This window comes from Heterocephalus glaber, unplaced genomic scaffold (genome assembly GCF_053883595.1).
Source record: "Heterocephalus glaber isolate CG9 unplaced genomic scaffold, H.glaber_assembly_v1.0 deba00000122, whole genome shotgun sequence".
NCBI classification, from domain to species: Eukaryota; Metazoa; Chordata; class Mammalia; order Rodentia; family Bathyergidae; genus Heterocephalus; species Heterocephalus glaber.
In genome coordinates, this window is record NW_028258138.1 from 50,937,363 (window position 1) to 50,961,908 (window position 24,546).

The 24,546-nt window shown below is 38.6% G+C and overlaps 1 protein-coding gene and 1 long non-coding RNA gene across 2 annotated transcripts in view; one reads left to right on the top strand and one right to left on the bottom strand.

Moving 5' to 3' along the window:
* Positions 1-23,969, bottom strand: part of LOC110344529 (uncharacterized) — a 35,024-nt gene extending 11,055 nt beyond the window's left edge. The window contains exons 1-2 of the long non-coding RNA XR_002387135.2: positions 23,013-23,969; positions 12,119-12,269 (exon numbers count right to left, since the gene is read on the bottom strand). This is a non-coding gene — a long non-coding RNA (uncharacterized LOC110344529). The remainder of the gene's footprint in view (positions 1-12,118; positions 12,270-23,012) is intronic.
* Nfkbiz (NFKB inhibitor zeta) overlaps positions 24-24,546 on the top strand; it is a 36,256-nt gene continuing 11,733 nt past the window's right edge. Inside the window, exon 1 of the mRNA XM_087214650.1 lies at positions 24-4,906. The gene's annotated coding sequence lies outside the window, so the exon portion shown is untranslated. The remainder of the gene's footprint in view (positions 4,907-24,546) is intronic.

Sequence of the window (24,546 nt, forward strand, 5' to 3'; positions counted from 1 at the left end):
AAAGTTGTAGAGGTTTCTCTCCACTAATTTCAAGTATTTGGTTTTTGGTTATTTTGACCTACATATCAAAATTAGAAATTAGAATCTAATTAGAAGTTAATAAAATTAGATATAAAAACTCATGACAGGTATTTCTTTTCTTTTTTTTTTTTTCCTTGATTTGTGTATAAAGTATACACATTCTCTCATACTTGGAAGTAAAAAGCTGCTTTTTCTACTAAGAGTAATTGAATTGCCAATTTTGTTTTATTTTATCTTGTCAATTTTAAATGAGTTTAGTTAATTTGGGATCATTTATTAAGTACCCTTCTTTTTGAGCTATGGTAGATTACAGTCTAATATTAGTTGTCTGTAATGAGACATGTGAAGGAATTGGGGAGGTTTTAGAGATGTTTAAAGCATGAAAAGTTTATAACCCAAGAGAGTTGGATCAAAGAATTTAGTTTTTTTTTTTTTTACTTTAAACAGAGTGCCTAAGATCTTCCTTATTGTTGAGGATCATCTAATATTTTTATAGGGAAAAGTTTTAAAAAACTTTTCTGAATCCGAAGAGGACAAAAGTAGTAAATATATGAAGATAGCTTAACTTTAATGGTCCTTAAGCTTGTAATATTTGATAAAATGCAGAATTAAGGGCTGTGCCTCCAGGAGTTAAGGAGTTAGCCTTTGTGGTAAGTGCCCAGTGATTCTGACATAGTAGTGACATTCTACACTTTGAGAAACACTGACAAAGAGGGAAGATAGAACTAGGAAAGTGACATTTGTCTGTTGTTTCAAGAGCTTTACCGGTGTCTTACTTAATTCTGATTATGATCTATTAAGGTGATACTAGCTCCATTTTATAGATGAATAACTTGAGTTTGGATTTGAACTAAGGTATGTGGGGGTCCATACCCCTTTTCAGCTACAACTTGTTAGGCTTTTGTAAAGAGGTTTTATTTTTTTGAGAACTTTTGGTATTTTTCAAGAAATATTGCTGGACGAGGCTGAGGAATTGTTTTCCTTGGGGAATTTCTTAAATTTTTTTTTTTTTTTTTGTACCAGGGAGCGAACTCAGGACCTTGTGCTTGTGAGGCAGGTGGTGGCACCACTGAGCTAAATCCCTGGACCTTTTTTTTAAATTTAAATTTTTTTTTTTTTTTTTTTTGGTTCCTTGGGGAATTTCAAGAAGAGAACACTGCCTCTCCAGTGGTCTGGAGAGATGCTGCTTGTGTAACTGATTTCCTGTGACCTCGTCTAGTTTCTGTTACTTTTTGATTTCATTACGTAAAGTCCTAAAGATTTGATGACATAGTTCTTGAGAAAATCTCCATCACTTTCTTTCCTCTTTGTATTTCTACACTCTGGTGTGGAAATTTTAATAGAGATTGAAATACTACCTGAATTGTTCTCAGAACAATTAGGTATACACTGAGGATCCCTAATCTGAAAACCCAAAATCTGAAATGCTTCAAAATCTAAAACTTGTTTTTCTCCCCCATGGGAAGGGTGTTTTTTTTTTAATTAAAAAAAAATTTTTTTTGGTACTGGGGATTGATTAAATTAAGTTTTTATTGGTACATGTTTGGACTACATAATGACTATATTCTTCCTGTGGAGTTGGTGCATGTACATAACACATCTTAATTCTTTTTCAGCCCCTTCCCCTTCTTCCGCTCCCTCCATCCCATGACCCCCTTCCCTTTTGCAAAAGATTGATTTATTTCCTATGATCTATCTCTTATTTTGTTCTTTATTTATATTTTGGGTTTCTTATATGAGAAACCATGTGATATTTAACCTTGTGTGTCCAAAACTTTTTTAAGTATCTGACATGATACCACCAGTGGAAAATTCTACTCCTGACCTTATGTGACAAGTCACAGCCAAAACACAGACACACTAAAACTTTGTATAAAATCACCTTCAGTCTATTTGTATAAGGCTTATATAAAACAAATTTCATGTGTAGGCTTGGATCAATCACTGAGAGTCTCTCTATATATGCAGATATTCCAAAATTTTTTAAAAAGCCAAAGTCTGAAACATACGATAATTTCTTCTGAAAAATGTATTGTAGACTAGCACTACACAGTTGTGAACATTAGCATGTCAGCCAAAAAATAGTTTGTTTTGAATCTATTTTTCCTATTATAAATGATTTCATAAATTTAAAAAACCTATAAAATCTAGAAGAAAAAAATATATGGATAAAATCTATAATTCTATCATGAATGCAATGAATTTTAGAATTTTTGATATTTTTCTTGTAGGTTTTTAACCACATACCGTTGGCCCTCCATATTTCTGGGATCTGTATCTGTGGCTTCAACTACTGTCACTTCAGATAAAAATATTTGGGAGGGGCTGGGGATTTAGCTCAGTGGTTTGCCACCTGCTGCACAAGTGTAAGGACCTGAGTTCAATCCCAGGTATCAAAAAAAAAAAAAATTGGGAAAAAATTACATCTGTACTAAACTTGTAGAGAATTTTCTTGTCATTATACACTATACAGTATAATAAACATCTATTTACATAGCATTTACATTGTATTAGGAATGATATGTAGAGAGGATTTTCTTTTTTGGTACTGGGGATCAAACTCAGGACCTTGCACTTGAGAGGCAGGTGCCGGAACCACTGAGCTAAATCCCTGGCCCTGTAGAGAGGATTTAAAGTATACAGAGGATGTGCATAGGTTATATACAAATATTTCACCCTTTTATATAAGGGTGAACATCTGCTGATTTTGGTATCTGCAGGGGGTCCTAGAACCAAAGTACTGAGGAAAAATTGTAGTTTTAAACATAGAGAATATGTAATTTGGATCTGCTTTTTATTTAACATACAGCATAAATATTTTTCTATGTTGAATAGTCTTAATACCATAATTATAAAGGTCTGCCTCATAATTCTCTAATGATGTTATTTGTACATAAGTTAGCCATTATATGGTTGGCTGTTTAGGCTTATAATAAACTATTAAAACTGGTTTATATATAATTCCTATGGATTATAATATGGATTTTTATTTTTGCCTGGAAGTATTAATATAACAGTGAATCTCATATTTCAGAACTGAAATAATGGATTTGATAGTACTGTATTAAGGTCCTCTATGAAAATTGTATTTTATAGATGTTACCCTATAAAGAGTAACCATTCTTTAGCACATACAAAACAGATCTTTTGTGTTCCAATATGATTCATTTTACCATTCTGAACAACCATAATGCTGATTGAGATTTCCTTACTTATTAAGTTTCAGATTGATAAATTAGGGTTCTTGAGAAGAATATGATAAGCCACTATTCAAATGTTACATGTCAGAAGTAAGTCTGTTTCTAGACTCTGTTAAAGGAAATGGCAATGACCCAAGAGAAACAAATAAGACTGCCCAGCCCTGCAGAAAAGCAGCTTCTTAGCATTATTTTTGTGAGATCTGGGTAAATTCAGCCCTTAAACATTAATCACTAATGCTAGAAGCTTCTCTTTTCAAGTATATTCATTTTTCATGCTTTAAGAATTATTCTCCCCAGGGTTTATTCTTCAGTAAAGTTTCAGTGAACTCAGGATGCCTTTACATCTCACCTCTTTTTGAAATGACACACAGTCTGTGAGTGCTACTGGAACCTGGGGGTAAGGGGAGGTGGTGGCAGAAGGTTGTTGAGGGCAGAAGTTCATAGGACAGAAGCTGAAAGCACAAAACACACTTCAACTTTAATCTGTCTCTTGAAAGTGCACCTAACTTTAAAAATGTGAAGTTAAATGCATTATATATAATTTTCTTTTAATATTTGAATTAAGAGGAAATCAGGCCTATTGAGTTTTAAGAACCTGACACCCTTGTCTGGAGGACATGCCTATTCCTATTGGAGAACCAGACGCCCGTCATTTCCTGTGTGATTGTAACATGCCTGGGGAAGATAATAGTAAAAAGAAGAAAGACAAAGGAAGCTAAACAGAGATCACAGTATCCAGGGTCCCAAAAGGAAGAGAAATGACAGTGAAACTAAATGCCATAGCAGAAAACCTTTGAGAGTTGTGCAATGATTCATTCCCTGTATAAATCCACCCCACCCCGAACGCCTGTGGAAATAGTGATCTTCGTGTCACAAGACCACTGCTTTAAAAAAAAATTTTTTTATTGGTGCATTTTAGATATACATAATGAAAACATTCAGAGGGGGAAAAAAAAGCGTAAAGACCACTGCTTTCTGAGGCAGATTTCTGGACCTTTAGTTTGTCAAACGTAATAGTGATACTACTTTTTGAATGCCGCATTTAAAAGCTGTGTTGTATAAGCTACCGCTCCATTCCATCCCCACACTTAAAAGGTTAGAAAAGGCAAAATAAGTATTGTCTCCAACGAGGAGGAAACTGATCCTTACTACTGATTCACTGGGACAGTTAAGAAAGTCTTAAGAGAAAGGTTGTGTAGCTGCTGCCCCTGACTCCCGCGCGGTTCCAGTCCGGGTCTTGGAGCCGCCCCTCGCGGGGACTGTCCGGGCTCGGTCCGTACCTTTTTGGCCTGGGAATTTCCAGTGTGCGGAAAAAGTCCACAAACCTAATCCTCACTGCCCCCTCCGCCTCCTTGGCCCTCTTCTGTGCCCACGCAACCCAACTCGAAAGCGAAGATGACCGTGCCATGTGTTTTAGAAAGCGCGCTCTCGGCCCCCCTCCCCCGTCCCCGCCCGCCAAGGCCCGCGGGACCCTCGCTATAAAGGGGCGCGGGCCGGGGTCAGCTCCTCCCGCCGAGGCCACACGCGGTCTCGAAAGGGCTGTCCCGCTGCTCCACGCCGTGCAGTCCCGGAGGACAGTGATCGCGCTCAGGCTTGCACGTACTGGGGTTACTATCGCCGAGTACAGCTGGAAACACTTGATTTGCTTTTACGTATTTATATGACTTGACTCTTCAAACACAAAGGTATACTTTTATTATTTGATATTTACTATGAGAAAGTATCTTTTTTCTTTTTTGGGTACCAGGGATCGATTTTGGGACCTTGCGGTTGCCAGACAGGCGGCAGAACCACTGAGCTAAATCCCCGGCCCCTGAAAAAGTATCTTACATACTCTTTTTTTCCCCCTTTCTTCCCCATCTTCTTAACTTTAGAGTCACTGTTTTATATGTAGGTAATAATAATTGATTTGGGGAAAAATATTGGGGAGTCAGGATTTTGGGGACGAAAAATCCGGGATGTTTTTATAGTCTGGAAGTGGCATGAATCATGTCTGTTTGCCTTAAAGGCAGGAAACACGGGGAGACTAATGGAAGAGGTGGACTGGCTGGGTGATGAAGACAGCGTAAATCTAATGTAATAATTTAGTGATGTAGAACTGTGATAACTCCTCTCCCAGGAGGTTTGATGTATGGGTTTAGAGGGATACTTTCCCACTAAGAGTAGGCATAAAGCTATTTTTATGGAAAAATATTTGAGTAGATTGAGATATTTTATAGTAAGGTAATATAAGGTAATTCTTATATTACCTCTGTATAATTAAAATTTATGAGTGACCATTTTATGAATGAGGGACATTTAAAATTTGATGACTTGGCTGGACCATCGGGTTCATAATAATCTGTATAAAGTATTTTAAGAGATTTTGTCTAAATAAAAGCATGTTTCTAGATAAGATGGATTAGAGGTTCTCTACAGGAATTAGTGAACTGGCTTTAGTGCATGAAGGGATTGTCCCAAAGAGGATGACATTTATTATGTAAATCTTAAGTACTTGGTAATATATATAACCTCAATTTGAATCTGGCATCTTAAGAAATACATTATCTGCCCGAGTGGAATTTTTTTTTTTAACTTCTCTTAGGCGTAGGTTGTTCTGACAATAATAAAAGAAGAGAAAAAATTTCAATACTCACTCACCCCACTCAGTAATCCCTGACAGAGGAGGGGATCAGCCACAGAGATCACGTAAATATGCAGATAATACAAACTTGGCTTCAGAATACTGTATATGATCTACCAGTCCCTCCACCATCCATCTAAAATCATTTTGCTTAGGCTGAAGACCCAGTTGGGCAGGGTACAGGTGAGAGCACTGGGGTAATAAAAGAGTCAGTCTGGGATTAATTAACACATGAAGTCAGTGTGCACCTCATTGTGTTAAACGGTTGGAAGCATCCTTTCCATTGTGGAGGTGGTGGCCATGGTTAGTTTAGTTTAGTGGCTCAGATACTGACTTCCTTACTGTGGAAAAAGGCAAAGCATTGTCTTTGTGCTTTGTCCTAAAATAGCTCTCAAAAAGGCAAAAGAAACCCTCCCAGAAGCTATAGACTCCTGAGTAGACTCCTCCTACAGACCCCTATAACTCTTCTGAGAGCATTACCAAAAGGAAGATGTTCTAATTGGGTAGAGATCAACTATAAATTGCTCCTAAAATAACACTTCCTTTTGGTACTTAGCTGACACTGATCTGGTGGCCTCTTGAGTTTTTCTCCCTCCAGTTAATTGGACGATCACGAAGGGTCAGGCTGAACTTCACCTTTTGACTTTCTTGGCCTGATTCTGAACTCCCAAGGGTGAGAGGGACAGATAATTGTAACCAACTGGGATCTAAGTGTTTCCTGGGCCTTGGCTGATATAGTCAAAATGTGGAGTGGGGTGTTTTCTATAATTCTAGTATTCTTATATTTCTTAACCCATTTTTGAAGTTGTCTCAAAACTAGTATGAATTTTATTTAAAGGCATGGTACTGTGATTTCTTGTGAACTAAAGTTTTTTGGTGGTTTAACGTTCTGCAGACCAATTTCTAGACTTTCCATTATTTTTCATGAGGAGAGCACATGAACACAGCTAAGAGGGGAATTCGGCTCTCTGCTGACAGTTTCAGGGTGATGTAATCTTTTACATGCTCAGAGAGCATCATGTCCTCTCAGAGTTTTGGTGGAGAGGCTCAGTTGGACTAGCATAAGTAATTTCTGATTAAAGCACTTCCTGTTCCTTTAATTTGGAACCATCTTTGAGGTAAAGCACTTTCCTTGAACACTTAGTGGCTAAAAATATTTTACTGCTCCTGGCAGAATTGGTGGATTGGGAATTATCATTTATTAAACACTGGAAGCATCCTTAGGAGCTGACCAGTAAGAGCTCATTTAGCTTTGTAATAGCATTTGAGGTAGGTATAATTAGCTTTATTTTATAGGTGATGAAACTAGAGCTCAGGAGGATTGAGCAGTTAACTCAGGGTCCCCCAGGTAGTGAATTGCAGAGCCTGGATTTGCCACCAGGCCACTGGGATATTAGCAAAATACAAGTTGGAGACATCAGCTTATTCCCAGGGCCCTGAATTCCCCAGGACCCTTACCCTGCTCACTCTTGGCTACGCTCTACTCTGTTCATAGTTAACTGATATAGCTTTAGTTGATTACCACCATAGCCTTTTGTATTTTAAGAAGACCACAGGAAAATGGTTTGGATCTCAGAGTGAAGCTATATGGTAGAATCATGAAGGTGGCTGGGCTATTTTGGAGGCAGCTTTTTACTTTCTTTTGAGTCAGGGTTTAGCTTTGTAGTTCAGTCTGACCTCAAACTCACTATGTAGCCCAAGCTGACCTCAAACTTGTGATGATCTTTCTGCCTCAGCCTGCTGAGTGGTGGGATTACAGGTGTGTTCCACCACACCCGGCTGAGCCTTTTACCTATTAAGCCATTTTTTTAAACAACACTGGCAACATAAAGGAAGGGGGCATCCTGTTAGCCATTTCCTTTGCTCCTCTCAGGACTTTTCCTTCCATTGATGGAAAACTATGTTGGAAGAGCATTCTCAGTCACACTTTTGGTGAAGGGCCACCGCTGCTGCCTCTGAAGAGGTGAGCTTCCGGCACCTGGCAAACCCATTCACCTGTTCTCTACTATACTTGCTGTTGCAGAGTGAGTTACTTTCTAAATTTCTTTCAGAAATAACCCCCAGGATAGAAATTTGCATGTTTTGCAGCTCTGGGGTGTGTGTGTGTGTGTGTGTGTTTTAGAAATCTCACAGGATCTCTGTGTAGTTTGCATTTCCTGTAGGCTCTGTAGTATCATTTGAGTGGCTTAGTAAGTCTGCTTGGGTCGTTAAAAATAAAAGGCTCTGATGAATTAAGGGAGAATTTTATATTTGTCTTTGGAGGCAGTTTTTCTTAGTGTGTATAAGAGTCATCTAGGGGTCTTGTTGAACTATAGATTCTCTTTCAGCAGGGCTGGCATGGAGCTTGTGCTTTTGGCTTTTAATCCAGCTCCTGCGTGATTCTGATATTGCTGGCCCAAGGTCCATATTGAATAGCAAAGTTACAAGGCACCTTACATGTCTGTTAATAAGAAAAATCGTGTAGTTTTTCTATAAAACCTATGTACATCGTTTTGCCATGTGTGGAAATAAATTTTGTCATGGTTATATTAAACTGATGATAATGCTACATTATCTATATCTGATAACTAAATATCTGAATTAAACTTATTAAAATTCTGTTAAACATTTAATATTTGGAGAAAGTAATGATGGCATGTAAGACTTCAAGAGACATTCTAGCATTGAATAGTATATGCACACCCCAGTCTTCCGATTGTTTCAAATCTGTTATTTGAGTAGCACTCATTTTGTAGAGTGGCTAATATTATAAATCATGGATTCTCAGAGAGAGTGATGTCATCACCCCAAAGGGCAAATACTGGTTTTTTGGGGGATATTAGATTGTACATTGGTTTATGGCTTTGCAATGGTTTATGAGTCTACATAAACAGATATACAGCATATCTGCAATATTAAACTTTTTCGAAGGATGTATGGGGGTAGGGGGAAGAAAAGAGTATCCAGGCATGGCCTCGTACACCTATAATCTCAGTTATTTGGAAGGCTGAAGCAGGAGGACCACAAGTTAAAGGACAGCCTTGCAACTTAGCAAGACCTTGTCTCAAAATAAAAAATAAAAAGGGCTGCAAATGTAGCTTGGTGGAAGAGCACTTGTCTCCCATGCATGAAGCCCTGCATTCAATCCCCAGCACAGCAAAAAAAAAAAAAAGTGGAAAAAGTTTCATGGTGGGGGGCATGATAGTGAATGATTGAGACACAATGCTGTAAATGTAAAATGCACCTATTCGCTTGAGGTCCAAAGTTTTTCCCTCTGGTTTGTTCCTTCTTTGTGTCTGCATCATTACCATGAATTTTAAAAGTTCTGGCTTCTAGAGAAAGAATGATTTCTTTTTTTTCATATTTCTTTATTTCTGTTGTTCTGTTATATCCTTAAATGTTTTAAATATTTTAGAAATTGTAAAATGTACATAAAAAAAAGTTACCATCTTAACTATTTTTAAGTCTGTGGTTTATTAGCATAAATCCTTTTATGTTATTGCACAACTATTATCACTTTTTGTTTGCAGAATTTTTTATCTTCCCATACTTTCTGTATCTACTAGGCAATAACTCCCCATTCATCTTCCCCCAGTCCCTGGCAACTGCCATTTTATTTTTGTCTCTATGAATTTATTACTCTAGGTTCTTTATATAAGTTGAATCATATATTTGTCCTTTTATGAGTGGTTTATTTCAATAGCGTAATATTTTCAAAGTTCATTAATATTGTAAGTATAGGCCAGCATTTCCTTTTTAAGGCTGAATAATATTCCACTGTTTGTGTACACATATGTACCTTATTTCATTTATCCATCTATTGATGAATACTTGAATTGCTTCTATGTTTGGCTATCATGAATAATGCTATAAACATGTATGTACAAGTATCTGTTTGAGACTTTGCTTTCAGGACTTCGGCTATATAACTAGAAGTCAAATTGTTGGATCATAAGATAATTCTGTGTCTAATCTTTTGAGGAACTGCAATCCTGTTTTCCACAATGGCTGTACAATGACTATGTTTTTAAAACTCAGTTTGTGCAGTGTTTGACAGAGTGCTGTGAATAAGCATATGCACCATGAATATAATACAGAAAATGATACAAAGTTCAGAGTAATCTGGTGAGTGATTCAGCATCACAAGGATTGAAGCAAAACAACCTTCCTACACACTCAGCCTTGCATGTCTACATACTATAATGCACACACTTAGAAACTAGTAAATAATTCCTAAGAGAATCATTGGCTAATGTACTTTGGTTCCATATGGGGCAAAACCTTTTGTACATTTATACCACTTGCCATAAAATTACACATTTGAAGGTTACGTAGGGATATTTAGAAGGGTCAGAACTATAGGAGGGCTAGAACTACAAAGTTCACTCAGATATGTGGTGATTAGGCCTTGTTTCAGAGGATGAATTGAGAGGGCCGGGGATTTAGCTCAGAGGCTTCGCCACCTGCTGCACAAGCCCAAGGACCTGAGTTAGATTCCCGGTACCAAAGGGGGGAGAAAAAAAATCAGATGAACTGAGAACACCATGAGGATAGGATTTGGGCAAGTTCTAATTTTTACCCTCCTCTAAATAATTCATAATGGCCAAAAAAAAAAAATGAAGCATTGATTCCTTTTCTAATCATAATAGCTGTGAGAAGTTATTATGAAGGCAATAGGGACCTTCTATGTTCTATCTCTGCTAAGGGCAAAGAAGGTGAGTTTAACTTGAGGTACAAGGCAAGAGTTGGAGGAAACTAAGAGTGATGATTAGGCCAGGCTGCTGAGTAAACCTTTGGGATCTCTAGTAGCATGATGCACGAACTCAGATCATCTAAAAGATTGCAGAGGTGAGTGCAGTAGGACCCTCCAAACCCTGCTGCTCCATGCTAATGGTTTTTAAAATCTTTTAAACTGTTAATGAAAACAATTTTGTTTGTTTGCGTATGGTGTTGAACAGGATTTAGAATTAAGATAAGAAAAGGATCCTTAAACAATTCTAATTAAAAATCTAGGACACAGTGACAAACAGCAGCCAGTGTTTGTGCGCTTTTTTTTTTTTTTGGTACCAGGGATCAAACTCGGGTCCTTGCACTTGTGCAGCAGGTGGCAAAACCACTGAGGTAAATCCCTGGCCCATCAGCCAGTGTTTGTAACAGACAGGAGGTGACTGTGTGGTGATCATCATGCTAAAGGACATGCCCTCTCCACCCTATCCTCTGTTATGTCTGTCAATGCTCCAGATCTCATGGTACAGTAATTCATTTTTTTAAGAGCCTGCTGCTTAAAATCCATATCTTTAGGAAAAGTTTCCACTTATGCCTTAGTGAGAATTGATTTATTAAAAATAAATTTTATTTTATTTTATCCCATTCCTCTGTGGGAATTGATTTTTAAATCCCTTCTAAGGGTTTTTTTTTTTGATGAAAAGGGCTCAGAGACTGCCTCAACCAGACTACAGATAAAGGTGCAATGTGGAAGAAAAAGCAGAACAGAGAAGCAGATGTACAGGTTAAAATCAATCTCATGCCTTCCTTTTTTCTCTTTGTGGTGCTCCCACTCTATCAGTCTCCGGCCTTGGAGTTACCTCTGACTTTCCTTCTTTCTGTTTTCAGTCTGTGGCCCATCCTATAGATCAGCGATGGTGATTTTTAGAGCTTTAAGTGATACAATCAGCCCTCTGTGGCATGTATGCTATAAGTTCGCCACCACTGTTATAAACTATATGTTGGAAATATTTCTCTAAATGATCTCCCCCTTTCTATTCTTATGGGCACAACTATAGTTCAGTTGTTCATGACTTGCTACCTCAGCTGTCCCAGAGGTATGTCCTTCACCTACGTATACACTGGGGCCTCTTGTCATGTTTTGACCATGTTCAGAAACTCTGAATATCTCTCCCCAGTTTATCACATCTACTTTCCAGTGTTCTCAGGTGATATCAAGGCCCAGTAAGGTAGGGTTCCATTCTTGATTCTATGATTCCCTTCTCCTATGTTCAGTTCAAGTTGGATTGGTGGCACAAAGATGCCTTAATACTTAACAATCACATATTAAACAAGTTTTGAAAAATGGATAGTAATTATAACTATCATCATTGGGTGTATACTATGTATATGCCAGGATTTGTGCTAGGCTTGTCATGTTCACTACCTCTTCTAAACTAACCTATACTGCAGTTAAAATACCATTTTTTAGAATGAGAATAAAGTCTTAGAGAAATTAAAGTTAGGTGATTATAAAGAAAGAGCTGGAATGTGAACCCAAGGTTGCTTGACTTCAAAACCCTATGTTTACCTGGGAGTCGTGGTGCACACCTATAATCCCACCTACTCAGGAGGCTGAAGCTGGAAGGTGAAAGTTGAAGGCCAACCTGGGCAATGGAGCAAGACTTTGTCTCAATAGGGGTGTAGCTCAGAGCACTTGCGTAGCACATGCCATCCCAACACTGCAAAACAAAAACAGAGAACACAGAAGCCTTGTTTTTAAGAAAGGGATGAAGAATGTTATAGTCAGGAATAATAGCTTTGATAAAAGTTTGTGCAAGAATTAATGAGCTGTTTTAGTAGGGCATGGTGGGACATGCCTGTAGTCCCAGCACTTTGAGAAGCTGAAGTCAGAGGATTGCAAGCTTGAGCCCACCATGAGCAACTTAGCAAGACTCAGTCTCAAAATTAAAAATGAAAAAAGGCTGGGATGTAGCTCAGTGCTAAGACCATGGGTTCAGTCCCCAGTCCCACAAAAATAAATACACTAAAAAAGAATTAATATGCTGTTTTCAAAGATTATTCATAAGAACTTCCTTTTGAGGAATAATAGATGGGGAGTACATGGAGTTGTGGGTTAGTTTGCTAGGGCTGCCATAACACAACACCCTCAACTGGGTGGTTTTAAACAATAATTTATTTTTTTACAGCTTGAGAGACTGGCAGCCCAAAATCAAGGAGCTAGCAGGTTTAATTTCTCATGAGGCCTTGCTCCTTGACTTGCACACAGCCACCTTCCCACTGTGTCCTCACATGGTCTTTTCTTTTTTTATGGTACTTGGGATTGAACCCAGGGCCTCACACATGTTAGGCAAATGTTGTACCTCTGAGCTACATCCCCAACCCTTACGTGGCCTTTTCTCTCTATATGCATCCCTGGTGTCTCTTCCTCTTGGTTTGACACCAAACAGACTGGATTAGGGCTCACTCTAAGCCTCATTTGAACTTAATTTCTTCTTTAAAGGTCCTGTTTCCAACTATAGTCACATTCTGAGGAATTGGGGGTTATGACTTCAACATATGATTTTTTTTGGGGGGGGGCGTGTACGTAGTCTATAACTAATCGGTTGACATGGCTGGATTTTAGATGATGTAAAAGCCAGACGTAAGGGTTTAGTTTTTTTTTTTCTTTTGGTACCAGGGATTGAACTTGGGACCTTCCCCTTTCGAGACAGGCGGCGAAACCACTGAGCTACATCCCCAGCCCCAGGGTTTAGTTTTGATATGTGAGGTCATAGCGTCCAGGTGGTGGAGCAGGAGAAATGTTTTCCCCAATTGTAGATGGTCCTCAATGCAGTAATAATGAGAATGAATGTTAAAAAGTGGATGAATCCACTGTGGAGAAGGAACTGTTAGGATTTTTCTAGAGTAGAATGAAGGAACAGAGAGAGTCAAATCTTGTCCTTTGGAGGCTCCTGGAAAAGTGAAGGTAAGTTTTTTGATGGGGTTTCAGGGGCAAAGAGGGAATATGTAAAGTTTGGTTTTAGATGTGGGAATTACACTTTGGGCAACATGGAATTAGAATTTAGAGAAAAGGCCAGAGGAAGAGATGGGAATCTGGAGTCTCCAGCCAGATTAAAGTTGAGCCTGGGAGTAGGTAACACTGATCAGAATTCATAAAGGGTGGGGGCCAAGAATTCTCAGGTCTCAAACTGCTTTATTGTCACTTAGGTTTGGAAGGTGGTAGAGAGGCTTTCTAGGATTTATCCAAGATAGCAGCTCTGGCTTTCTTCGTTTGTTTCTCTTTAGAGCTTATCATCACTACTTGGCATTGTATTTGTTTTTTGCTTTTTTGTACCGGGGATCGAACTCGGGACCTTGTTCTTGTGATGCAGGCGGCGGCACCACTGAGCTAAATCCCCGGCCCGGTGTTGTATTTGATAGTTACTTGATTCTTTTCTGTCTTTGCCATAGAATGTAGGCTCCAGAAGGGCACAGACTGCCTTTTTGTCCAGCACTATACTGCTGGAAGAGTGTCCAGAGCATTGTAGGTGCCTGTGAACACTTATTGAATGAATCTGTGAATAGGTGAATTTTTTGTGATTAATAGAATCTATAAATTGATACTGTAATTAGATTGTGGGTTTTTAAAAATCTTTCCTTGAAATAGAATTAACAAATGCCATTTTTTGGTCAGTACTGAGGATGGAACCTAGGGGAATTCTATCACTGAGTTACATCCGTAGCCCTTTTTACTTTTTATTCTGAAATGAGGGTCTTGCTAAATTGCCCAGGCTGGCCTTGAACATGTGACTCACCTCCACAGACTCTCACGTAGTTGGGATTATAGTTGTATACCAGTGTTTTTGGCAAAAAATGTATTTTGATAAATGAACACATGGGCACATGATTTGAGAATCTTGAAATGGCCACCTAAAAACTTAGTTTTGTTTCTATTTGTGTTTTCTCTTCTGGCTCCCCCAGATCAAGATCACCTAGTTTTTCCTCTGCTATAGCATTCTTTATGAGAAAGCAGATATGACTAATTTTTTTTTTTTTTTTTGCCATACTGGGCATTGAACTCAGGACCTTGTGCTTGTGAGGCAGGCAGTGGCACCACTGATCTAAATCCCCGGCCCTGATATGACTCTTTTTAAAAACTGAAGCATTTTGCTAATCTGCATGGGTGCCAGTCAGCCATCCAAACACGGGAAGCTTGGTCATCACCTCGCTCCGTACTTCTCCCCAGGAGGGCTGCTGGTTACGGGATTGTGTGATGAGGTTGTCAGGAAACAACCTTCAGTAGGACAGGCATTTAAACCAACTCCACCTTCTAAGGAGTCATAATGAAAGGGAAATCTGTATTTACCTTAAACTTGTATTTCATATAGGGAAAGGCTCTTATTGTGCCTAACTTCTCTCTTTCAGTTGTTTGAGTGGTATAAATACCACTAAGATTATTGGGTAAGGTAACTTAAAACAGGTTCTCCAAAAGGTGGGAATTTCTCCTTAAAGCCCTATCAGAACCACTGGGGAAGTTTTTATTAAGTGCCACAGATCATTTTGAATCATAGTAGCCATAGGGCACCTTTCTCATGGGCATACTCTGGTTGGGTATTCTGGGAAAGTCACTGAACAAGGGTTCTGAGAGTTTTGAATACAAAAAGCTAAAAGATGACTTTGTTTCTGTCCTCTGACTTTTTTTTTTTTTTGGAGACAGAGTCTCATTATGTAGTTAAGGCTGGCCTTGTACTCACTATGTAGCTCAGGCTGGCCTCGAACTCATGGCAATCCTCCTTCCTCAGCCTCCTGAGTGCTAGGATTACAGGTGTGTGCCACCACACTTGGCCTGTCCTCTGCTCTTTACTATAGGATTGTTTTCTGTTTTTCCAGACTCTATTAGAATTTTATGAAAGTTTAACACTGCATAGGATGATATAGGATGACAAAAAGAGGGCACGCTGTAAGGTAACAGGACATGCTGGTAAAATCCAGAATAAGATTGAGATGAAATTTTGAACATGCTAATTGGAAATAGAGGAAAATGGAAAGATGTTAACAGGAGAACCTGTTTACTGAACCTCATAGCCAATTTAGTGCATCTTTAGAAATTTTTCTGACATAAATTCAACAGTTATGATATTTTCAAATATATTGGATTCCTTCATAACTAGTTAGATCACACAAATGTGAAAGTGCTCTGGGGGAAAAATGTTCTGGAGACACAATGTATGACTAACAGGTTTTTACCCAGCTTATAATCTGTATCTGCAGCTTCTCCCAGCTGTAGACACACAAATAGAGGGAAGAGTTACTCAGTGGTTGCAATAATTTATGGGAGTGAGAACGTGTTGTGGTCAGGATTTGCAAGGGAAATAGATTTAATACAGGACACATAATTTATAGGATCATTTTATAATAGTCACCCAAAAAGTCAAATGCAGAGGAGTGCAAGAGATCTAACTGCACACTAGAGACCCAAAGAATACAGCCAAGGGGCTAGATCCCACAGCAGTGTCCTGCACACACACCAGCTGAAGGCCTAAAGTCCAAGGCAATGTCCTCCTCAAGTCCAACCACCGATTTAGAGCCCACAGCAATGTCTCATGCTTGTCCGTATTGAGGATCTGCACCAAGAAGGTCTAAAGGCCAGTGGTGGAAGCCAGAAAACCTGTGCTGGTGGGGTGGAGGATTTGTGATACCAGGATGAGGGATCTACACTGGAGCCAGGAAGTGATGCTCACAGTGAAGATCAGAGGTCCCCTGAGGAGAACAGCAGGCATTCCCAGTGACAGAGAGGCCCCGAGTTCCTCCTCTGAGGAGAATGGCCAAGTTTGCATCAGGAAAACCAACGGCAATAAGCTTCTCTTAGAAAATCAATAGCCAAAGGCTGGGGATTTAGCTCAGTGATTTCGCCGCCTGGTGCGCAAGCCCAAAGACCCGAGTTCGATCCCCAGTACCAAAAAAAAAGAAAATCAACAGCCAACTATCTTTCTGTCTGGTTCTCTATTTATGCTGTTGGCAACAATCCTCAGGTGGGTCTTCCATGCCCAAACCATAGTGATTCAGTTCAGCTGGGCCTTCCAAGTTGACCATTAGTTAATCCACCACAGAAGGTAATTAATGTTTATTATGTTTCTAGAATGTGTCAAGTACATTACATACATTGTACATTATTTTATGTAATCTTAGAAGTTTGATTTAGATACTAATGTGTCTCAATTTATAGGTGAGTAAACTGAGAGATTAAGGGACTGGCCTAAATTCACATAGCTGATAATTGCTAGAACTGGGTTTGCGTATTTCAAAGCCATGATATTAAAGTACTTCTAAAGACTTGCTTGAAGCAAGGTTGGTAAATATTTTCTGTAGTGGACCAAATAGTAAATACTTCAGGTTTAGTGGGACAGGAGACAGGATGGAGAATATTATGTAGGCACTTATGTAATCATTTGAAAAGGTAAAAACCACTCTTAGGTGACAGGTTTTGCAATAAGCTGGATTTGTTCTGCAGACTATTGTTGCCATCCTGGCCTAAAGTATCCTGAATATATAAGCAGAAGCAGCTTTGGGAGAGGGGAGGTGATTGTTTAAATGAAGAAGTGTCATTTAGTTAGTTTTAAATTTGCATAGTCTTTTAATAATGAGGGTTCAGATTTCTTCATTAATTAGTCTATTATATTATCCTTTCAGCTGTACAACTTTTCCCTTTCATGGTTATAAATATTAGTTTTATTTGCTAGTACTGGATATAGTTGGCAAGATTGCATAACTTCAATCTTTGACCATTCTTCCATTGATTATCTCTTCAGTACATGGTGGATTTTGAATAGTGGTAGGTTTTTTTTTTTTTTTTTTTGATACTGGGGATCAAACTTGGGACCTTGCACTTTCGAGGCAGGAGGTGGAACCACTGAGCTAAATCCCCAGCCCCTAATAGTGGTAGTTATTGTTACTAACATTAACAGTATATCAATGTTTCTATTATATTGTGGGTCTATAAATTTTTATTATTTCATTGATGATGATGTTTGCTTTGCACATAATCTAGGCTGATTTCTCTTTCTCAGTTCTTGAACATTTTTATAGTCTTCTTGGTACATCCTATTGCCCTTGTTTATAGACATTCAAAATAAATCCATAGACTAATGTAAAAGACAAAACAAAACTAAACACAAACCAAACCCCTCAAGTTCTAAATTCCAAATTAAAAGTTTTAGATAGATTATTTATATAAAAAATAAATGTTTTAGAATTGAAATTCATCTAAAAATGTGGCATGTAAGGTATTCATACCCTTATATAAGAAATGAAATTATATTCTTATCCTTCATCTAGTTTGACAGACATATGTTACCTGTGTTTAAAAAGTAAGGAAAAAGGAAATTATTACTACTATTATTATTATTATTATTATTGGTACCGGGGATCAAACTCAGGACCTTGTGTTTGTGAGGCAGGCATGGTGTCACTGAGCTAAATCCCCGGAGGAAAAAGGAAATTATTAATAGGAAAGTTTTGGGTTTTTTGTTTGATGAATATAAAGTTTTGGAAAACAATCATCATATAGATCATTCCAATCAGCCTGTTTTTTAGGCAGCTGTATACTGAACATTTACAAGTACCATACCCTGTTTGTATACTAATGAGAAAGAAGGTTCAGTTCCACCTGTCTTTCAAATGTAACCTTTTCTTTTGTCTTGGGCAGTGGAAATAGAGATGAGGAAGAGAGGAAGTTTCCAGAATCAAATGTCTAACAATTATTAGTCTGGTCTGGTACTGTTGAGGTGAACAATATGTCATTGCCTCAATTCTATCATTAAAAACTATTAAAATATTTACTATTATTTAGAAACCTTATATTTATTAAACCAGAAGATAAAGCATTTAGTAAGGAAAACAGCATTATTTTGCATTTTTGCAAATCTCTTAATGTCTGGCTTTACAGAAGATATTCATATCTGCTTCTACATTTTACTTGTTGGAAGATGTTGTTTTGGTAACGTATCTGAAAATAATCCTGCTTTATACAGATAAGTAGTTGGAAAGGAGGAAATATTTTAATAGTCTTTTCAGATAATTTGGCTATTTTTCTTTAAGATTACTACAGTAACCTCCCCTTATCTTTGGGGGATACATTCTGAGACCTCAAGTGGGTGCATGAAGCTACAAGGTAGTCTAGAATCCTATATATACTATGTTTTTCCTGTGCACACATACCTATAGTAACATTTAATTTATTATGAAGTGCAGTAAGAGATTAATAATACATAATAACAGAGCAATTATAATAATGTATGTAAGATAAGTTATATGAATGTGGTCTGTGTTTTGAAATATCTTATTGATCTGTATTAACTCTTTTTGTGATGATGTTAAATGATGCAGTGCCATTTAGCACATAACATTTAACACTTTTTTTTTGGTACCGGCATCGAACTCTGGACCTTGCACTTGTAAGGCTGGCACCGGAACCATTGAGCTAAATCCCCGGCCAACATTTAACACTTTTAACATTTAACTGATGCAGTGTGATGAGATGAAGTGAGGGGGATGACATGGGCCTTGGGACACAGTGCTAGACAGTTACGTAAAGGTTAACAGTCAAAATGATAACCCAGATGGTTAGTGATGCCATGTACTGTGTGGTTACAGTGGGTAAGAGGATGATTCATATCCAGGATGGGAGGGCTGGTTGAGATTTCACATACTATTGTACTCAGAATAGTATGCAATTTAAAGCTTATGAATTTTTTATGTCTGGAATTTTCCAAGTAGTATTTTCAGAGTGAGGTTTGTTGATAACTAAACCTGCAGAAAGTGAAACTGCAGATGTAGGGAGTTTGGGGATGGGGGCCACTGTATCCTAACACAAGTTGTAGTCATTTAAAGGATAGATGTAGTGTAGAATCTGAAAACACGTCATTGATCTTTTCATATTCTGATCCATTAAAAATCCATTAGTCTCTTGCACTTAAATTGGACCTTTTACTTATGTGTGATTTTGTAAGGCCTTTTTTCTGTTTTGTTTTGTTTTTTGGTACCGGGGGTCAAAATCCGGACCTTGTGCTTGCCCGGCAGGCACTGGAACCACTGAGCTATAATCCCCGGCCCTGTTGTTGTTTTTGGAGACAGGGTCTTGCTATGTAGTGCAGGCTGGCCTTGAATTCACACTTATCCTCCTGTCTCAACCTCCTGAGTGCTGGGATTACAAGTGTGAACCACCACGCCCAGCCCTTGCATTCTTCTTTTGGAAAATGTTAAGTAACTGAGTTATATAAATTTTCCAAATGATGCCAGATTTCATTATATACTATCAAACAATCACATTTGTGAACAACATCAGCACTGGCTTCTTCAAAAAAGCCTTCAAGTATTGGGAAGCTATCAAGCACAGAGTATCTGACAGAAGTCTCCCAAAATTTAATTTTTTTACTTGAACATTTGAATTTTATCACTGACAATGAGTTTTTGGGGGGAGACAGGGTCTCACTATGTAGTTCAGCCTGGCCTTGAACCACTATGCAACTCAATATGTGGCCTCAAACTCACAGCGATTTTCCTGCCTCAGCCTCCTAAATGCTGGGATTACATGCTTGCACCACCATGCTGGGCTCTGATAATGAATATTAATAGTTTTTTTCCTTGACCTAACAGGCTTACTTTACTCAAAAAAAAAAAAAAAAAAATCTGACAAATACCACAGTCTGTGTTGGATGACAATCAGTGGTTAGTTCTGCTCAGTTTAATGTTTGATTAGAACAAATGGCTGACTCATATGTTCAGTCTAATAGATAAGTGCTTTTTCTTGAGACAGTCATACTTCAGGACACAACACAGACTTCTATATGTATTTCCCATTTTGTTATATAGAATATTAAAAAGATCAAAGGTCAAGATTTAATAAAATGAATGGATATTATTGGCTCATCTAAGACTTCCTTAATTAAAACTGTTTTTTAAAATTTTTTTAAAATTTCCTTAAGTAGGTGGGGTTGAATAGTATAGTGATTATTACCGCATTTTGTTGCCTGTTTTGATTTGTTTTAAGGCACTAGCAGTTTTACCAACCATTGCTTTTGTACTTTCTTCACAAATGTCAACACATCATTCTAGGATAAATGATGAGATTTTAGTAAGTGAGTGTATACTTTGAATGTTTCAGGACCATTTGTGTTTGCTCTCAAGCACTCATACACAAGATATTTGATAATTAGCTGGTACTGATACCAGGTAAATATGTTTGTACAGTCTGTAGATTTGTTCTCAAGGCCAAAGTGTAATTCTGCAGACAGGATCAGTTTACAGTGAATTCTTCAATTGATTTTATTTATTTATTTTTGTGAAGCTGAGGATTCAACCAAGGGCTGTCTGAGCTACATTCCAACCCCTTTTTTATTTTCAGACAGGGTCTTGCTAAGGTCTCAGTAAGTTGTTGAATTGCCTAAACTGAGCTCAAACTTAGGATCCTCCTACTTCAGCCTCATAGTGCTGGGGTTACAGGTGTGAGCCACTATGCCTGCCTGAATCTTTGTTAGTGAGATACTGTATCATTGGAAAGTGGTAGTGCTGAGATTTCTTTTGATGACTTTTCATCTAGAAAGTTTTCAGCAAAATAAGCTACCAAGCTTTATTGGATTTTCACGTATGATGTTCACATCTTCAGCCAATGCAGAAGAATAACTCACTCTGTAAAATACTGGCATTTTCTTTTTTTTTTTTTTTTTTTTTTGGTACCAAGGATCAAACTTGGGTCCTTGCGCTTGCACAGCAGGCGGCAAAACCACTGAGCTAAATCCCTGGCCCTATACTGGCATTTTCATTTCAAGTGTGAAAATCTGTTCTAAATAATTTTTTTGGCTTTCAAAAGTTTATTACGATTACATTTTAAAAATTCCATCTTTTTTAGAACTCTGAATTATTGGTTTCAAAACGGTGTTACAACATAACTGGGATCATAAAACTATCAAAATGTTCTATTGTATAAAACACAATAAAGTAAATTATTAACATCTATAATGCTAGGGAAAGATAAGGGAAAGATAGCACTGCCATATTTTTATTCCTTTTAAACACTTTCTTCTAGGCACTTCGGAATAGATTTATCCTTTTTGTGAGTTACTGAATTCTCTAAAGTCATTTTTTTTCCCAGTGTTTTGAGATGTAGACAGTACATTTGAGCCTTAAAGAAACAAGTCTTCTATTCTCCCTATTTATATGTGTGTATGGTGTTGGGATTGATCCCAGGGCCTTGCATTGAGTTACATTCTCCCAAGCCTTTAAAAAAAATAATTTTAATAATTTTGAGACAGTCTTGCTAAGTTGCCTAGACTGGCACCAAACTTGCATTCCTCCTGCCTCAGTCTCCAATAGCTGGGTTTATAGGCACCAGCTACCGTGACCAGATCTAATCTTCCCTTTTAGAGCAAAAGATGAGGCTCTAGTGCTAGATAATTTTAATCTCTCATCACCTCTGGTGACATAGGACAAAATCTCATTTTTTGAGAATCTGGAAGTGGCTTTGAGTGTTGCAGTTCAAGGTCTCTCATGAGGTTACCTATGGTCCAGATGTTGGCCAGGGCTGAATGATCTGAAGACCTGATAGGGGGCTAGAGGTTCTGCTTTCAAAGTTGCTCATTCAACAGGCTGGCAGGTTGGTGTTGGCCATTGGCCTATGCAGTGTCTATACAGTGTTCTTATGACCTGGTGGCTTCCCCCAGAGTAATTATTTGATCATATTCGATTAGAACAATGCCAGTGTCATATCATTTAGCCTAACAGACCAAACTGAGTTTATATTTTGACATTTAAATGAAGCAAACTATTTTAAATAAAAGTGTTAACAAATACCTATTCCTCTGTATGTATATTATGAAGGATTGGCTGATGAAATTATGAAGGCCAGGAAGTCCTATCATCAGCAGTGTGCAAACTGGAGAACCAGAATAGCCAGTGTTGTAATTTTAGTCCAAACTTGAGAACCAGGGGAGCTGATGGCCTAAGCCTGATTGGAGTCTGAAGGCCCAAGAATCAAGAGTGCTGATGTCAGATTTCCAGTGGGAGATCAATAACCTAGCTCAAGAAGAGCATCTCTGCCTTTTTGTTTCTTTCCTGCCTTTTTGTTTCTTTCTGGATAGTGCTTGCCTATCATTGGTGAAGGGATCTGTTTTAGTCTAGATTCAGACGCTAATCTCTTCCAGAAACACTCACAGACACACCACTAAACGACAACGTTTTACCAGCAATCTGAGGATCCTGTAAGCCAGTCAAGTTGACATAGAAAAGTAAACATTATACTAACATCTCATTTGGAGCATTTTAAAGTAATTTTGGTTTCTGAGGAATTTCAATTACTGAAGCCTTGTATTTGTTGTTCCCTATTTATTTATTTATGTTATTAAAAACATTAGGTGGATCGAGAGGCAGCAAGAAGTTTCAGGGCAATACATTCATGAGAACAAGGAAATACTTTGGAAGAATCTTACCTTGGTCCAATACCACCTATTAATACTTAGTAACAATTCCAAGCTCACTGAGTCCTCCCCTTTCTGGGACTCAAACATTCTGCTTCTGCTGATTTTCTTTTGATCTGAAGCTGGTGCCCCTGTTCACCTGGTCATGGCACCAGTGTGGGTGCGTGGGCTGGTGACTCTTTCCCCGGTGCCAGCCAAGCCGACATGTGGATTCCACTCTAGCAGTGCTGCCAGTGCTGCTTTCTTTTCATTTACTTTCTCCTTTGCCACTGTTTCAGCTTCAGTTAAGGTCAGTTTTCTCCTGGGCCACTGCAGTGGTTCTTAGGTTTCCAGTTTCCAGGCCCCTTAGTACAACCTTCTCTAAACTGCTTCCAGATTAATTTTGCCTGCTTAAAATTCTCTCATGTTTTCTCAATGTTTATTAAGTAAAATTCCAGTGCTCCAGCTGGCCCTTAGAAGTGCTTCACCGGAAGGCACCAAATTATAGTTCACAATTAATGTCATCATCATCCCTTTGACAACCCTTTAAAGGGTCCCTAAACTCTTATCTGACTTCATTCTTCGCTCATGCTGTTCCCTCTAACAATAAAGCTGCAAGCTGAAATCCCAGCCATCCTTTAAGGCCTATCTCAAATATCACCTCCTTTGTAAACTTTCCTCTTGATCACCCTTCTGTACCAGACATGTAAGGCCTCTCTTAAGGCCACTCACTGAACTTTGTATCCCTTGTAATGTTTAATCATAATCAGCTTCTGTTAATGTAGCATGTGTGTACTTACCATTCCTAACAGTTATAATGTACTTGAAAGGTCAGATTTAATTAATCATTTATATTTTTGACCTAAACGCTATTTTTTTCTAGTTGAACTTGAATAGTTGTATAAACCCATTGGAAAAAAGTATTCAAGAGTGGAAACACCAACATTCGTGTGTTTATCAGGCACAACGTAAAGCTATGCAGAATTTTAAAACTTTACATATATATATATATATATATATATATATATATATATATATATATATATATATATGGGTGTTTATCATTTTGCTAACATGGCTTTATTCTAGTATCGAAGGATTCAAAAATATGGGCATTGCTTTTATTTTTTTCCTGGAGCTGCACCAAATAAAGAATATTTGTGGTGGCTCAGATAATCTTCGCACAGAAACATGCTTAACCATCCATCCCTTTGGATCTGGCACCTTTCCTAAAAGAACGCAGGCAAATGCTCACTCGGTTTTCACTTGGAGGAGGGGAACTGCTCCGAGCTACCGGAGGAGACGCCTGGGCTCCGGCAGGGGAGCTCGCCGGGGCGGGCGGGGCGCACACCGCCCGGGTCCCGCCATCCGGGCCGGGCCGGGCCGAGCCGTCCCCAGCGCGACCTCCCGCCAAGCCCCAGAGCCCTCGACCCGGCCGCCGCCGACTTCCCGGGCGCTCCGAGGTCGGGGCTGGCCCGCATCTCCCGCCGGGATCTGGGTGGGGAGTAGGCTGCGCTCAGCCGGGGTTTCCGGGTGAAGGACAGGAAAACAACCGGCCGGTCTGGGA